The sequence below is a fragment of the Macrotis lagotis genome, chromosome X (assembly GCF_037893015.1).
Source record: "Macrotis lagotis isolate mMagLag1 chromosome X, bilby.v1.9.chrom.fasta, whole genome shotgun sequence".
Lineage (NCBI taxonomy): Eukaryota > Metazoa > Chordata > Mammalia > Peramelemorphia > Peramelidae > Macrotis > Macrotis lagotis.
Window position 1 is genome coordinate 319,513,832 of NC_133666.1, and position 4,638 is coordinate 319,518,469.

Genomic DNA, 4,638 nt, shown 5'->3' on the forward strand with positions numbered 1-4,638 from the left:
TTCTCTTCTTGCCCTTCTTTCTTCAACATTGCTAAACCATCATAAGTCAATTTCTTATTCTTCCCCCGGTTATAAAAGGAGAGTTATCTACACAAAGCAGGCTAATAAAGGACAAAGAGAACTTTATTTTGAGTCAGAATTTCTTTGTTCATATAGAAGGTATGTTGAAGCACTTGTGCTGCCCGGTGGATAGAGTGCCAAACTTAGAGTCAGAAAGACCTGTGTTCAGATTTGATTGTAAATACTTGCTAATCTGGACAAATCACTTGATTTCTGTCTCTTCAACTGTAAAATGGAGATAATAATAGCACTTACATTCCAGTATTTTTGTAAAGATTAAATGAAATAATATTTGTAAAATATTTAGCACAGTTACCTGCAACATATTAGACTGTATGCAAAAGTTCGTTATTATTATTGTTGGTGTTTGTGTGTTATATTGTTGTTGTAATTATTGCTATCAACCACATGACATTGCATATGCCACCCACATTATGTACACCTCGGTTCTTCATATATAAAAAGACTATTTAGACTATCACAGAGGGCATCTAGATCCCTTCTAGCTCTATATCAACTCTATTCTCTGATAACCAATCTTGCACATGATCCTCTTCTTTTCCCTCTCTTCTAGCAATTAATCTTTCTCTAATATCCAACCCCATCTTTATCGAATCATTTCCTTTGGGCTACAACCATCCTGAGATGACCCCAGTCTCCCCCAAAAGTCATTCATTGACCCCTTTACTCAGTTCTTCTTTTTTTAAGGTTTTTGCAAGGCAATGGGATTAAGTGGCTTGCCCAAGACCACACAGCTAGGTAATTATTAAGTGTCTGAGGCTGGATTTGAACTCAGGTACTACTGACTCCAGGGCTGGTGCTCTATCCACTGAGCTACCTAGCTGCTCCTACTACATTCTTCTTTTTTTTTTTAGTTGGAGTGAGTTTATTAGAAGTTAGAAAGATAAAGATACACAAATCACTGAACACTTAAAGATTAGTAGAGAAAAGCATATTTGCCAAAATTTCACACAAAGACTAAACAGCAATGCTACTTTAGAATAATTATAAGTGAAGACATCCAGAATTCCATATTGATGTTAACCAAGTTATAGGTCTCTAAATACAATTTAAAGCACTTGGAGCACATGCCTTCCTTTTACATTTTAGTAATTCTCAAAATGTCACCATCATGCCATTTTAATAATACTTTGTGTGATACTTTTAACTACCTTTTTTTCATAGTGAACAGCTAGTCATTCTTACTTTTTTTAACTTATGTTATACACAGTAAATGATTTTATTAGCACATTTTGTAGTACTAAATACCTATCTGGCAAAGCTACACATGTACAGAAATAAACCTCCAAAGAGAACAACAGCACTGAAAGGAAGGGCCAGTATACGGAGAAGTGTAGCTCTGACAAGAGTCATAGAGGTTTGCTAAAAGCACAGCAGTCAGTACTGGAGAGAGAAGTTAAAGCTTGATGTACGCCCATCATGCAGGAGACAGTATAAGAATCACAAAAGGCATCTAGGCCCCATTTCATTCTACGCTCATACTCATTTCCTCCCCTCCATCAGGACCACTCTCATACTTTACCACATCAACATTGAGACTTTCTCGGCTTCTTTTTTCTGTGCTCTCAGGGTCATTTAGCACTTCAGCTACTCTCTGTGAACATTGTCAAGACCTTGTTTTCGAGACCTCATGGCTGCTTCCTCTAATGTTTCAGCAGCTTCAAACTTCCCTTGACGTCTATAAAGTGCTCCAAGGTTCTTTAAAGTGGTTGTCACAGTTGGACTAACAACTTTGCAAGCTTTATACCAGCCACCATATTCCCCAAAAGATGTCCCATCCTTTTGTTTTCCTTTGCATTCTTCTCTCTCCTCTTCATGCATACAAATGGCTTTATTTTCATCATCTACAGAGTCAAACTCTCTCTCTCATGTGCACGAGTGAGAATCTCCTTGTACAGCGTTTCAGCCTGTTTGAACTTCCCTTGCTTCAGGTAGCAGGATGCCAGGTTATTTTTTGTTTTGACCACATTGGGGTCATCTGGTCCCAGTTTTGTCTGGTAGATCTCAAGGGCTCTTTGATAATAATAATATTCTATCTCCTCATACTTGCCCTGGTTCTGGCAGAGTAAGGCCAAGATATTTAATTGCTTGGCAACATCTGGATGATCTTTTCCCAAAACCTTCTCTCTGATCTCCAGGGCTCTCTTACACAAAGGCTCAGCTTCTTTGTACTTCCCTCTTTTACCATAAAGCACTGCAAGATTATTTAGAGTTGCTGCCACGAATAGCCAGTGCGTCATTTAGTAGATTAGCTGCATCTTTGTATTTATTCTGATCTCTATATACCAGAGCCAAGATATTTAGCATGGTGGCAACATCAGGATGGTCATGACCAGAAGTCTTCTCAAGATCTTCAAGTGCTTGCTTGCACAATGGTACAGCAACTTCATATCTACCTTGGGAAGCATACTGAATAACGAGATTAAGTCCTGCAGGAATTTCATACCCCCCTTTGCCGGCAGCAGCAGCTGCACTGCTATGCTGCTGTTGAATTCCTTGACCTGGGTCATCTTCATCATTGGGGAAAAGGTCATCCAGAGGTTCTTTGGTAGAATCATTGTCTTTGTCCTCTGATGGAGAAATGTCATCATCATATTTTTTTAGCTGATTCATGAATTCCAGGTGTTTCTTTTCTTCCTCCAATTGAGCCACAGATTGCTCACTTTTTTGTAATTTCTGCTGTGTGTTAGCTAACTCATCCCGCAGCCACTGATTCTCCTGGCATAGACGGTGTACTTGGGCTCGCAATTTCTGTTTCTCTGACTCAGCTGCATTTAGATTGTTTGACAAGGCCATCATGACCTGTGCCTCACTCAGCCCAAGCTCCAACATTTCCAGTGACTTGCGAATCATATTTGATTTCTCTTCCACCAGATGACTCTCATCATCTTTTTTCACACACTTAAGTGTCTCAACTTTGCAAGATAGAATTGTGTTCATTCTTCAGAGCTTCCAGTCCCTGAATCACTTGCTTTGTCTTAGAAATGATTTCATCCTGGGTGAGCTTCTCCAACTTGTCTTCCTTTAGGTACACCATTGTGGACAGGTTGTCATACATTCATCCTACTCCTGGGGTGACCGCGCGCCCCCGCGCTGACCTGGAGCGAAGGGGCGAGGGCTGCCCCGGGCCTCCGGCCGGATCCTTCGAGCACGGGCCGAAGGCAGCAAGTCTGGAGGCAGAGGACTGGCCCCGAGGAGCCGGGAGGGTCGCCGGGCTGTCAGCGCCGCGCGAGGCAGGTCCGGCCGCCGCCGCCGCCCCCGACGCATCCTCGCCCCCTGCGCCGCCGCCTGCGGAGGCTCCCCGCCTGGCCCGGCCCGGCCCAACGGCCGCCGAGCGGCCCGCGGCGCGAGGCGGCCCGGAGCTGCGAGAGCGGCGTCCCCGGCTGCGCCCACAGCCGCCGAAGGTGGCGTTGACACCTCCATTCTTCTTTCATCTCCATCCAACCCACCACTTCTCTACCAAATCTTGAAAAAAAAAAAAGACTACCTATCTTCTTCTTCTTCTTCTTCTTCTTCTTCTTCTTCTTCTTCTTCTTCTTCTTCTTCTTCTTCTTCTTCTTCTTCTTCTTCTTCTTCTTCTTCTTCTTCTTCTTCTTCTTCTTCTTCTTCTTCTTCTTCTTCTTCTTCTTCTTCTTCTTCTTCTGCTTTTTTAACCATATAGTTTGTCTATAACCCCTTGCTATTTGCTATCTTTGGTTGCTCTCCAAAAGATCTTTATTAAAGGCTATCACTCACCTCCCATGTATCAAAAGTAACAAATTTTGGTTCTTTGCTTTTTGTTACCTCTGAATTGTCTGCTACTGCACTGACCACCACATCCTAGTGGACATTCTCTCTTTCTTTTTCTTTGGAAGCATGATGCTGTACAGATTCTTCTCCTATATTTCTAACTATTCTCCCTCTATATATATCTCTCCTCTCCTGATTCCTCATCAAATCCTTGACTCTTTAGGACTGATTTTTCTCAAAGTTCTAACCTTGCCACCATTACATTTTCTTTTGATATCATTAATGTCCTTGACTTTATGGATATCCAGGAGATTCTAAATCTACATAAATTTTGTCGAACCTCCCTTCTGATATTCAGACTTGCTCCTTCAACTGTCTATGTGATACATCTCAGTCTATACATTAGCCTATTAAATGCAATACCTTTAAAACTGAAATATTTATCTTTTCCAGTAAATATGGATCTTTTTCCAACTTTAGTATTTCTGGCATGGTAGCTTTATTACATTAGCTTACCAAGTCTAAAGACTTGATGTTCTCTTTGTCTCTTTTTTCTTGCTCACTTTTGTTATTAATACCTATAAATTCTATCTTTAGACTATCTTTCAAGTCCCTTCCTTATGTCCTACCATGGTTATGCTATTTCATTCCTCAAAACTCTCCAATATTTGAAAATTTTCTTATTTCCTCCAGAGCAAGCTTCTACTATTCCATTCCTGTAGCAACACCTTACATTTCCAGTCTTATATTTTATTATATTCCTATTCTTCATATACTCCATGCACAGTAAATTGATATCTGCCAGATTTCAGACCAAAATATAATTCC

At 41.1% G+C, this 4,638-nt stretch overlaps 1 pseudogene; it reads right to left on the reverse strand.

Annotated features, from left to right (window-relative positions):
- Positions 1–1,334: 1,334 nt before the first annotated feature.
- On the reverse strand, positions 1,335–3,319 carry LOC141499862 (kinesin light chain 1 pseudogene; annotated as a pseudogene).
- Between the last annotated feature and the right edge of the window lie 1,319 nt (positions 3,320–4,638).